Source organism: Psammomys obesus, unplaced genomic scaffold, assembly GCF_907164565.1.
Source record: "Psammomys obesus unplaced genomic scaffold, mPsaObe1.curated_primary_1811, whole genome shotgun sequence".
Classification (NCBI taxonomy): domain Eukaryota; kingdom Metazoa; phylum Chordata; class Mammalia; order Rodentia; family Muridae; genus Psammomys; species Psammomys obesus.
This window is the reverse complement of record NW_026585895.1, coordinates 42,841,800-42,855,314: the sequence shown is the minus strand read 5'-3', so window position 1 is coordinate 42,855,314 and position 13,515 is coordinate 42,841,800. Positions and strand designations below refer to the sequence as shown.

The window sequence follows — 13,515 nt, the reverse complement described above, 5'->3', positions numbered from 1 at the left end:
GAACAAGCAGAGCAGATAAACCAAAAGAAACTGCCTCAACAAGCTGAAAGGAGAAAATGACCAAAAGTTGTCCCCTGACCTCCACAGGTGGTGTACACACACACACATGCACACACACACACACACACAGAGAGAGAAAGAGAGAGAGAGAGAGAGAGAGAGAGAGAGAGAGAGAGAGAAACAGAGAGGGAGAGAGAGAGTTCTCCCTCTCTCAGGATCAGGTAAGAGGGTGTAGATACAGATGAAATAAAACTGGCTAAGAATTCATAACTATTGAATTTAGTATATTTCTGTAAGTGTAACTATTTTACATAAGAAACATTTTTCAGTATTATCTATAGTATTTTATAAGTATATTTTTTCTATACCTTTATCTACATATGTGAAGATGCTGGGTCAATGCTTTAACTATAGGCAGTGCTGAGTATTATTTGGGGATGTTCTACATTGAAAAATCAAGTAAAAAATAAATATCAAAATATAGAACTTTTTCTAACACTGTGTTTCTCAACCTTGGTACAACTGATGTTTTAGATAAAATAATTTTTACCCCAAAATTTTGTTGTGTGTTTGTGTATACATGCATGTGGGTAACGGCACATGAATGGACGTCAGAGGACAACTTGTAGGAACTGTTTACTGCTTCTGCATTTCTGAAGGTTCTGGAGATTGAGCTCATTAGGCCAACAGGCTTGGCAGCAGGTCATTTCACCCCCTGACACATCTCACCAGCACATGGCTTACTGTGGGGATGCTGAGCAGCATTCCTGGCCATGACCTACTAGATGCCAGCAACACTATCCCCCCTCCACCTGCTCTTGGTATGCCCCAAACTGAGAGGCAAAACCATCCACAGCTAACAACCATTACATTCTGTCCTATAAATATAAACGCTCTAAGCCTTAGGTCAGCCCACATATTTAATAAGTTTCAACATACTTTTCTTTCTTAGTCCTTTTTTTTTTTAATAATTTTATTTTTTTTCTTATCAGTTACATTTTATTAACTCTGTATTCCGCTCCCTCATTCCCTCCCACTCCCACCCTCCCTCCCTTATCTCCACCCTGCCCCTTTCCAAGTCCACTGATGGGGGGACCTCCTCCCTATTCATCTGATCCTATTTTATCAGGTATCTTCAGGACTGGCTGCAAAGTCTTTCTTAGTCTTAATTCAGGTACTAATAATGTTCTTTGAGTTCAGGTTACTTCAAGAAGAAAAATCAAACAATGATTTGCAGATCTAGCGATCCAACAAAAAATGCACTGCTCCCGGCACGTCATCATTGATCTACTGAGACCTTAGTCTGTGACCTCTATAAAACAAGTAGCCTTCAAAAATATGGAAGAAGACACAGCCGGGTCTCTAACCCAATGTTCTTAAAACTATTACTCAACCTTTGGTCTAACTGAACAGACCTCAAACATGTCAGACAAGTGAACAGAGGGGATTGGATCATTGTGAAGGCTCTACTGTTGTACTCTAACAGAAACGTCAATGCACTCTTCAGGAGAGAGCAAAGCTTGATAAAGAACATAAAGCTGTGATTTCTGTACCTGAGTTTTGTTTTCTGACACAAGGTCTCACTGTGGAGCCTATGCTGTTCTCATATTCATGGCTGGGATTACACGCGTGTGCCACCACATCCAGCTAAACCTGACTCTAATATTTAAAGATAGAGATTTTCAGACCTTCCTAGGTGCTGTGAGTTGTGTGTGTGTCCTTTTAGACATTTCTGACTAGTACCATCTGTAAATCACACTTTTCTTTAGAGGATTTAAATATTGTACTTATTCTTTTGAAAAAAATGTCTCATGTAACACAGGTTAGCTTTCAACTCCTGACTCTTCTACCTTCACCCCTCTATACTGCTAGGATTAGAGGTGTATATCACCACACCTTCAGAATTTAGATACTATTTCCTTTCTTACTATTTTTAGTATAATGGATACGGGTTTGGTTTATTTCAGATAACTAATAAGAGATGAAAGCTAGATTATGGGTTGGGTATCTGTTTTTTGAGGTGTCTCAAGCTCCTGCCTCAGTCTCTTGAGCAGCTGGAATCCAGGTAGAAAGCACTGCACCCATTCCAGATTGCCCTACTCTGCTTCCTGCTTGCTTCTTGGATCAGAGTCTCCAGCCTTTCCATCATCTGTGAATTTCATGACAGCCCTCAGAGAATTCTTTTTCTGCTTACATTATCTGGAATTTTACCCTATAATTTTCATCCAAAACCTTGTCTGGAAAAATGCCATGCAACCCTTTTTCTTTTTAAATGACTGTCATTTACTATATTCAGCCTTCCAAATCAGATGTAATTAAAAAGCTAGAATTCTATACACCATTGAAATAAGATGAACTTCCTGAAAAGAGCTTTAATAGTCAATAATGCATCTTATTATTATTTGGTAAATGCAACTGTCTACTTATTCTTGCAGCTGAGCAGCTAAATATGGCTGAAGAAGGTCAATACATGCAATTCTGTGACTGACCGCATTCTTCATCTGTGACCTCACAAGGGCACTTTTATTCCATTCCCCAGTCAATTCACTGCTTTCCAGAGCAGTTTCACTTCCTCATCTTTTCACAAACACTCCATGCTTTAGTTAAGGCCAAATGCCTTAACTGCTCTTCCAAACATAGCTAAACACATTTCAGTTGCCATGTTTACTACTTTATTTCCATTTTGCTGATTTAGCTGAGTATGCTCCAATCTGAGAACAACCCCTTTATTTATGCAGCAACCCTCCCATCCTCCACAATTATTCAAGGATCTCCTCTTGTTCCTGCAATGCCACTAACCATCTCTCCTCTCCTGGAGAGTTAACAATACCAAATGAGCTGCCATTCCTCCCAACTTTCTATCACACAATACTGCTCCATCTTGCATGCTGCTGGCCTTCCTGTTCTTCACATAACAGCTCATTTTACTTTGTTTGTCTCAAAACAACAACAACAACAACAACAACAAAATAACTCTTTAAAAGATCTGTCTTTCAAGCTACCTCCAGTTTGTGTCTTCCATTCACACTAACTAATCCACTTTGTCCCCCTCATTACAGTAAGCGCTGCTACTCAGCATTAACAATCTCTATACCAGCAATGGCAGCTAAGCAAGTCTTCACTGATGTTACTTAGCAACGTTGACACACACTTTCAGATGATCATATTCTTAAAGCATCTTTCACGTATGTCCCAGACTCCATCTTCACTCCTTCATGACACAGCCTCCAAGCACTGGAATGTTCTTGACCTTAGATCTCGGAGTCCTTCTCTTTATCACTGTGGTGGTTTCAATAGGAACAGCTCCCCTAGACTTGTGTGTTTGAATGCTTGGCTCATAGGGAGTGGCACTATTAGGAGGTGCAGCCTTGTCGGAGTAGGTTTGGCCTTGTCAAAAGAAGTTTGTTACTGTGGAGGTGGGCTTTGCGAGTTCATATATGCTCAAGTCTGTCCATTGTGATACAGTCTCTTTCTGTTGCCTGTGGCTCAAGATGTAGAAACCTTAGCTCCTTCAGCACCATGTCTGCCTGTACACTGCTATGCTGATAATGGACTAAAGCGCTGACCTATAAGCCAGCCCAAATTAAATGTTTTCTTTTATAAGAGTTGCCTTGGTCATAGTGCCTCTTCACAGTAATAAAACCCTAAGACAAACACTCATTATAAAAGCTGCCTCTCATACATAGTCATGACTTTTTAAATTTCTCTCTCTCTCTCTCTCTTTTTTTTTTGATATAGGATTTTTCTTTGTATCCAGGTTGGTCTTGAACTCACTATCTGACCAAACTGCCCTTGAACTAGTAATCTCCTACCTCAGCCTTCCAAGGATTGGGATTATAGGCACATGACACCAAAGCTGGTTATGCTCATGTCTATAAATACCAACTGTATACACTAACAACTCCCAAGATTTTAAGCCTTGTTTCTTTTTTCCAACTTCCTACTTGATATATCATCTGTGAGTATGGCCAATTGGCACTGACAACTGGCCGTATTGAAAACAGAGTCTCAACTGTTCCCCACCCAGAACTTGCTCTACTCACAATGTTGCTCATCTCAGTTAAAGACTGTGCACTTACACAGTACTCAGGCACAGTGAACTTCCAATATAACAAAGTGATCTCTTAAAAACATGACAAATTCTGTCATTTCTCAGGTCAACATCTCCTGTAGTTCCATTCTGGGAAGATCCTCTTCACCACGGATTTTAAGGTCTCACATCACCAGATTGTTAGTACTAGGTCCTGGACTCTCCTACCATTCTTCATTCCACCATCCTACCATTCTAGACTCCAGCCACACAGCCTCCCTGCTGTTCTCAAACATACCCGTCATACTCTATACAGTTGCCTTGGTACTTACAGTTTGTAATGTCCTTCCACCAAAGACCTGCATGTTTAATTAACAATTTCACACAACATTCAATCAAACCACCTTGTCAGAGAAGAATCCTAACTACTCAACACATTATTAATTTAGTTATTACCATCTATCTCTAAAACCCCCAGGAGGAGAGAAACTTTGTTTCAAAATTTCCTCATATCTAGTGTGAGACAGTAGTTGCTTAAGACATTCTTGGTGAAAAAATAAGCAAATTTAGTCTTTCAAATTATAAAGTGAATAAGTAAAATAAGTTCATTACTTCTTTTTTCATGTAAAGACTTTTTAAAATTAATTTTAATTGTTATTATTTTTCGCAATTTACTCATTACATATCCTGATTAAAGCCCCTTTCCTCAACACCCTTCCATCCCACCCTCCCCCCCATCCCCTTCCCCTAGTCCTCTGAAACGGAGAGTTCTCCACCATTGCTTCTAAATACATTTGTGACAAAGACAGAAATGTGTCATTCCAATCTCCTTCAAGAAAGGGCAAGTTCAGCACCTGCGAGGCTCACCTAGCAAAGCTGCCTTGCCTACAGTCAGGTCGCTACCATGGTAGTCTAAACCTAATGAGTGGCAGAAACAGGATGTTGGATCCTCCAGTTTCCCCAGCTTTCTTTCTGGATTACAGTCACAATTCATACATCATTTGGCACACTACCTTGTAAGAATTTCCCTGCATGCCAATCAGTTCCTGTCAGAGACAGCCCCTGTTCCCTTTACTATGGAACCCACTTGGAGACTGAACTGCCATGGGCTACATGTGTGCAGAGGTTCTAGGATATCTCCATGCATGCTAGTTGGATGGCAAACAGGCCACAGAGGAAGACAATGCAGCCACTCCTGATGAGACCTAATAGACTAGGATCAGAAGGAAGGAAAAGAAGACCTCCCCTATCAGTGGACTTGGGGAGGGGCATGTGTGGAAAAGGGGGAGGAAGGGAGGAATTGGAAAGGGAGGAGGGAGGGAGCTACAGGGGGGGATACAAGGTGAATAAAGTGTAATTAATAAAAAAAAAAAAAAAAGAATTCCCCTGCAGCTGCTTCCAGGGCAACTACAGCCAGCATGTTCGGATGGACAAAAACCGAAGGGCATACACAACCAAGCACTCCACTCTAGCCTGATACTGAGCAACCCTGCAAGGACAGTGTCTCCAGGGCTCCCCATGTAGTCAGTGATGGCTACTGTCAGAAGAGCACTGCAGCTCAGTCAAATCCTATTTCATTCCCATCACTTCTACAGTGCTTGAACCTGTGGTCACTCTTTAACATCTCACGCATTAAGTTCTGTCTCAAATTCTGCTGCCTAGAGACCCAATTCATGACACAATTACAACAAAATGTGTGCTTGTGGAAACTAAAACCCAACAAAACCAATAGCTTTGTAAACTATAAAGTGAGGATGTCTACAGATGGTTCTATGATACATATTCTTTCCTTCTATAGAAACAGTTGTATAACAGTCTCCTATTTTAGCTGGGCACAAGACCAAACAGAATAAAACTATTTTCCCTTATAACCAGAGGTAGTCATGAAGCTAAATCACAGCCAGTCCAGCTTGACCTGAAGTAACATGTTATTTCCAGAACTGGTCCTTATCACACTGCATTAATGTGTTCTTTCCCTCTCTTCACAGAAATAGGAACATCAGTTTGAGTGTTGTGGACCATGTATATCTGGGCAATAACCACGTGATAGCACTGCAGTAAGCAGCAGCCTGAATCTGTGCAGAACCAATGTAGCAGCTAGCCTTGGCTGGCTTAAACTCAATCCATACATTTGAAAGAACTAAGTTTCTAGCTTCAAATCTTGGTGTCAGCCACAACTGCTGTCAGGAACTTGTTCACATCTCCCCCGACCCCAAGCTCTCATTCCTACACTCAGCACCTGCAGGTCTCTTGCAGGGCACAGGCACTTCTTGACCTACCCTTCCTTGCATGGGCGGTCCCAAGGACATGAACAGTAAAGAATCACAGTCTTTACTTTCTTTCTTTGGCCAGTGACTTAATTTAACTCCAGCTGTCCACCTGACTTTTCTTGATGTTGCACCTCTGCTCTGGGTCCAGCCTTAGTTTCCTCCTAGTCCTGCTTTCATACTCTTTGACACTCTTTCTAGCAAGTCATTTTCCCAAGAATCTTTATCTCAAGATCTGATTCTGCTCAGCCAGGACACTGATTTCTACTCTGCTGTCTAAGGTTCTTCACAGTCAACAATTATACGCCACTCTAAATCATCTTCTTTGCATACCAAGCATATTTTCTTAAATGAAAATGAAATTGTACAATATAAACTATGCAACTTGTAATTGTCATTTAAAATGTCTTGGATCATATTCCAATAACTGTTTTACGTATGTATGTGTAGAGATACGTGCATATTAAATGTTGACGTAATGTGTCATCCTCTAGTTCTGTAAATACCTGAAATTTTAAAGGCCTGAAATATATCATAGATGTATATGTAGTAATCAAATTAGTGTATTTAAGTATTTTAGACTGAGATATATATGATTTTTATAAAAAATGTTCTTCCTTTGAATCATGTGATTCAGTGAGGAAGGAAGAAAAGAAGAATTGATGCTGAACATGGCAGTACCTTGTTTAAAAAAAAAAAAAAGAAATTGTAAGCCAGATAGTCAATGGTGGTGCAGGCCTTTAGTCCCAGCAGAGGCAGGTGGATCTATGTGTTCAAGACCAGCCTGGTTTACAGAGCGAGTTCCAGGATAGCCAAGGCTACACAGAGAAACTCTGTCTTGGGGGAAAAAAAATACTGTTTTCATAGAGGAAAGAAAGAAGTATTTAGAATATAATTTAAAGTATAACAATAAAAATGACTTTTTATTGAAGGTAGATCTAGAAAAGTAGAAAATGGGCTTATTAATAAAGCAGTGTAACATGTTCATGTTAATGAACAAACTCAAACAGATACCTTCAGTCCTTTGAGTGTCATGACTGCTTTAATCTCATTAGAAAATGTCAATGTTACGTAGTGAACAGTTTGGAGGAGCAATAACTGGATCACCATAATTTCTGAATAGGTAAGATGAGGCAGCAAGACACAGACACAATGCTGGTAAACTGAGAAACAGGGCAGGTCAGATGCGGGAGAGAATTACTGCAGTGGTCTTTTTCCTATTAGTGCACTGAGAAGGGAGGTTTCCAATCTAGTTATTAAATGTTCACTCTGTCTGTGGTAATAGCTAGTATGCTGAAAGCAATTACTCAGTCTAGAACTAGAGATACAAAGGGCTGGTTGTCGTTTGGTAGAAGTTAGATAATTCCTGGGTTTGTAGGGACGTGCCCTATTCCTGAACCAGCAAGCACATTTACAATACCAAAACGCTCCTCCTGCTTCCAACTCACCTTAAAAGCACAACAACAAGGACTGGAGAGATGGCTCAGCAGTTAAAAGCACTTGCTGCTTGTACTGGCTAATTTTTATGTCAACTTGACATAAGCTAGAGTCACTCTGGAGGAAGGAACCTCAGCTGAGAAAATACTCCCATTAGATTGGCCTGATCTAGAGCTAGCCTCCCAATTTGTTGATCCCCAGCTTTTCTACCACCTGGTACAACCTTCTGAAAGAATTGAGAAAACTATGAAAAATCTGGCTGGTAATAAGCCAGATTTTTGAATTCATGGCTTTCTCCTTCAACTTCTTGTCCCCGCACTGAAGGCTTTCTCTCAGCTGCTTCCCTGCTGCTTTTGCAACTACTGAATATAAGTACCCTTTAGCAGTGGTTTTCAGTCCCCTTTCACATAATTTCCATGATTCCAAACAACCTTAGATGTATTATTATAACTGAAGATCCAAGTTAAAATTCAATATTTAACTAAGTTGGCAGAATTTTTTTTTTTTTTTTTTTTTTTCAGTTTGTAGTTTTGTTTGATGTTTTCGAGACAGGTTTCTAGTATGTAGCCCTACCTGGTCTAGAATTTACAGAGGCCTACCTGTCTCTGCCTTGCGAGTGCTGAGATTAAAGAAGTGTGTCACCATGCCAGGCAGTTGGCAATTTTGTAAATAAAAGGAACCAGAAGGAATACTAACATCAGCAATAATAACAACTAACACAACTTAAAAATGGGTCTATATTCCAAGCACTGAAGAAAAAGCACTTCATACATATTTAAACATGATTGTCTCCAAACAAGTCCACTTGACCATTCAGCAATGTAAGTGATGTTATACTTTCAGAGAGGTTAAGTAGCTTTCTTATAGAGCAAGTAATTCATAAAACCAGGCCTAGCGCTGGCTTTTATAACAAAGCCAATTGCTTTCTTAACCAAGCACCACTGTTTCATTTTTTAAAATTACTCTCAAAGCTCAATCCTCTGAAGTCTTCCTCAGGTTCACAAACTTAGAGGACAACTCAAGGTCAACATTATTAACTATAACTCTTGGTCTCTGTATTAAGGAACATATCATTTTTTTTTTTTTAAGACTCCTAGAGCTGGACAGAAGCCAGTTGGATCTAAGGCCTGTGCAGGCACATCTCTATAATCCATTCCAGACAGATGGGTATTTTCTATTTTTAATGCACCCAGGAAAGGAAATTCTTGCCTATTAAATTTAGATTGTGAGCCAGAGGAAGGAAGCAGATCTAATTTTAAGCTCCATATAGCTACACCTTCACATGCATCCTGACCATTATTGTCACAACAAAAATTACACTAACTGCAATCCAAAAATAATGCTGCTCACTAGGAAGGGATTCCACTGGACTCTCCAACTGACAAAAGAACACAATAGCTCTAGTCCAAAGCACCACGGAGCTGACAATGATGACTTTAGTTAGCCAGACAGTAGTGGTGCCTTCAACACTAGCACTTGGGAAGCAGAGGCAGGCGGACCTTCAGAGATCCACCAAGGCCAGCCTGGTCTACTGAATGAGTTCCAGGACAGGCAGGGTTACATCAGAAACCCTGTCTCAAAAAATCGAAAACCAAACCAAATCAAACAAAAAGTGCCAGGGCAAAGAACATCTGACAGGATTAGAGGAAATGGTCACTGGAGCTCACACCTCCCTCTTTCCACCATCCAGGTGGAAAAAGCCTTCTAATCCTTAATAATTCAACAATGTCTTGGCTAGAGTAGTAATGATGAAAATCCTGAGTGCTACTCTAGTCCCATATGATAAAGCTTAAAAGTATGATCCTCATTCTGAGTGAGGTATCCCAGAAGGAGAAAGACACATGGTATATATGGTATATACTCACTTATTTAGACTTATAAGATTTAATAAACATAATGTAATCTATATACCTAAAGATAAACAAGAAATAAGACCTGGGGTAAGATGATCAATCCTCACTTAGACAGACAAATGGGATGGACACTGGAAGTTGGAGAAAACAAGTAACAGGACAGGAGCCTATCGCAGAGGGACTCTGTAAGCCTCTACCTAGCAGTGTATCACAGCAGATACTGAGACTCATAACCAAACTGTCAGCAGAGTGCAGGGAACCATATGAAAGAAGGGGGAGTTAATAAGACCTGGAGAGGACAGGAGCTCCACAAGGACCAAATATATCTGGGCACAGGGGTCTTTTCTGAGACTGTTTCTCCAACCAAGGACCATGTTTGGATATAACCTGGAACCTCTGCTCGGATGTAGCCTGTGGTAGCTCAGTATCCAAGTGGGTTTCCCTAGTAAGGGGAACAGGGACTATTTTTGACATGAACTCAATGGCGGGCTCTTTGAACTCCCCACCCCCCAAGGAAGGAGCAGCTCTGCTAGGCCACAGAGGAGGACTATGCAGCCAGTCCTGAAGATACCTGATAAAACAGGGTCAGAGGAAAGGGGAGGAGGTCCTATCAGCGGACTTTGAAAGGTGCAGGGAAGAGATGAGGTAGGAGATGACGGAGGGAGGGTGGGATTGGGAGAGAATGAGAGAGTGGGATACAGCTGGGATACCGAATTAATAAAATGTAACTAATACTAAAAATAAATAAAAAAAAAAAAAAGAAAAAAAGTATGATCCTGAAAGAAGCAAAGTATGTCTAAATAATTTAGCTGTATCCCAAGGGGGGAAAAATGTAAAGAAATATGTAGGATGGTGAGGGTAAGGTACTGAAGTACCTTCTGGTGGTTTGAATGAAATGGCACCTGTAGGTTCATATATTTGAATGCTTGGTACTCAGCTGGAACTGTTTGAGAAGGATTAGGAGATGTGGCCATGATGGAGGTGTGCCTCTGGCTTTGAGGTTTCAAAAGCTATAAGGTTTCATTCCCAGTTAGCTCTGTCTCCTACTCTCAGATAAGGATGTGAGCTCTTAGCTACCAGTACTATACCTGACAGCCTGCTGCTATGCTCTCCTCCATAATGGTCGTGGTCTCTAACCTTCTAGAACCATGAGCCACAAATTATTATTATTATTTTTCGAAGAGTTGGTTTGGTCATGGCATCTTATCAGATGCAACAGAAAAGTAACTGTGGCAAAGTTGCTACAAGGCTGTTCCTGTAACAGGCCTGATGATGCAGTTTGTTCTTTTCTTTTAAGGAATGTCAACTTTGAACTTGGAAAGCAGTTGAACCCTGAAAGCAAGGCTTAATAGGCCACCCTCGTAGAAACTTGAAAGACCGTAGTCCTGAGAGCAGTGTGGGCCATGGAGGCCCAGCTCAGAAGACTCAGACAGGACCAATATTAGCAACTGGGCTAGAGAACACTTATGTGATATTTTGCCAAAGAATGTGGCTCCTTTTGTTCTCATCCTAAGAAACTGCCTGAGGCCAAGTTTAAAAGTTTTAGACTCATTTCTTGGCATGGGAAATTTCAAGACAAACTAATACTGACTCTGTTGAGTGGTTATTAGTAATCACTCTTATGTAGGTATAAAATGAGAAGGAGCAAAGCAAAAAGAAATATGAAAGGTACACACTGGGGCAAAAGAGAGCATCGGGAAATGTAATGTTGTTGCCAAGGTTTGTGCTAAAAGAGAGGCATGATGGGAAATGGGATAAAAGGAGTGGTACTAGGGCAAGACCTCCTCCCAGGTGATTCTGCATCTGGTCAGAGGAAAAGGCCCACAGTATTTTCTCTGCCTAAAAAGCAAAGTTTATATAAATGTAATTCAAAGAGGAGACTGGGCTCCATTTCAAGCAGTCAGACAACCTGACAGCTTTAGAGTCATGAAGGATATAAGAGAAAGGGGTTGTGGAATCTTCTTCTGAGAGAAAGAGAACCTCTGAAGCCAGGTATGTGTCAAGAGAGCACCTGCATGGAGGCCCTGAGAGGCCACTTTGTGAAGCTATGAAAGTTAAGACTAAATTTCACTGGCGATCCCAAGATGTTAGAAGTGAAAAAGCCATGAGAGTATCTGCCAAGGAGAGCTGCAGGCTGGGGGTGGAACCATACGAATGTAGGGCTGGGGAGCTATGTGACTGGAGGAGCCTGCCTGGAGCAAGAGGAAGGTCAACGCGTGTCCAAACCCAGCAAATCTTGTCTTGAGACCTGAACGAGTAGGCCTACTCCCTCCCTGAACTGGGTCTGCAAGTTCCAGTGCACAGCCCCCACCTCTGCCAACCTTGAGGTGGTCATGTGGCCAGGATACCAGGATACCTGGTCATGTGGCCAGGATAAACTTCCTCTCTCCTTATAAGGTCATGTCCAGCAAGCACCTGGAATTCCTCCTTATGCAAATAAGGCATTACCAGCACCTTAGCCCTGGCCAATGATGTACACACAACATGAAGGGCTTAAATAGCCTTTGTTCCTTCCAATTAAAGGAGCTGTCTCATTGAAGCTGTCTCCCAAGAAAGCTGTTTCTAGATCATTCACCACTGACTGAGATTCTGCATTGCATCCACCTGCTCCAACTAAGCTTCCCCTCCCTCCAGTCCAGCAGGATGTGCAACAAGCCTGGTCACCCCGACAGGGGAAGCAGAAACTAGGTGGCAGAATAAGAGAGAGAAGTGTATTTCACAGTCAGCAAACCTTGAAGGACAGAACCATATAAGCTCTCTGACATCAGACATGGAGCTACTGGATTTGGAGTTTGCTCTGCTGTGTTTCAGTCTTGCTTTGGTCCAGTATTTTTTAGCTATACATCAATTCTTCCCTTTTGGAATGGTAATGTATATTCAGTGCCTCTGTATGTTAAAATTATATAAATTTCTTTTTAATTTTGATTTTACAGGGGATTACAATTAAGAGACTGCCTTGAGTTTCAGAAAAGATTTTGGACTTTGAAACTGTGTTGAGACTGTGATATGATATGGAGACTTTTAAGTGGGACTAAATGCATTTTGCATAATATGGCTATAAGCTTATGGGGGCCAAGGAATGGAATGGGGTGATTTGAATAATAGCCTCCAAAGGTTCACATATTTGAATGCTTGGTCCCTGGTTGGTAGAACTTTTTGTGAAGAATTGGGAGGGGTGGTCTTGTTGAATGGGTATGTCACTGGGAGTGGGTTTTGAAGTTTCAAAAGCCCATGCCATTTCCAGTTAGCTGTTTCCTTCTTGTAGATAAGTACATAAGCTCTCAGCTACTGCTCTGGCACCATTCCTGCCTGCTGCCATGCTCCCTGTCATGATGGTCATGGACTCTAACTCTGGAACTATAAGCCCCAAATAAAACATTTTCTTTTATAACTTGCCTTGGTCATGGTGTCTCATCATGGCAACACAAAAGTAACCAAGACATACCTCTACAGGCATCTCAATCAAAAATTACATAAGGTATACGAAGAAATAAAGATGAGAAAAAGATAACAACCCAGAACTGACATTAAAATGGTTATTACACTGCCAGGCATGGTGGCACACAACTATAACTTCAGTACTTAGGCAGCACCGGCAGGAGGAATTGTGAGTTTGAGGCCAGCCTGGGCTTTAGAGGAAGAACAAACCTCAAATGCCTCAAAAAGAGAGGAGGGGAAGGAACATGGTATCAGGGTTAACATAACCCAATCAACCAAATGGGTGGGCACATATCCTCCACATGATAGGACAGGATGGCACTTGATGAGTAGGAATTCCATCATGCAAGCTAAACAGGAAAAATATCAGACAAGTCCCAGTGGAGAGACATTCTGTAGAAGCCAGAGCATAACTATAGCCTTGCCTGTTCTGGAACTAGCTCTGTAGACCAAGCTGACCTCATAGAGACTCACCTGCCCCTGCCTCTCA

The 13,515-nt window shown here is 41.3% G+C and overlaps 1 protein-coding gene across 1 annotated transcript in view; it reads right to left on the bottom strand.

Moving 5' to 3' along the window:
• Scai (suppressor of cancer cell invasion) overlaps positions 1-13,515 on the bottom strand; it is a 101,336-nt gene that overhangs the window by 69,268 nt on the left and 18,553 nt on the right. The window lies entirely within an intron of this gene.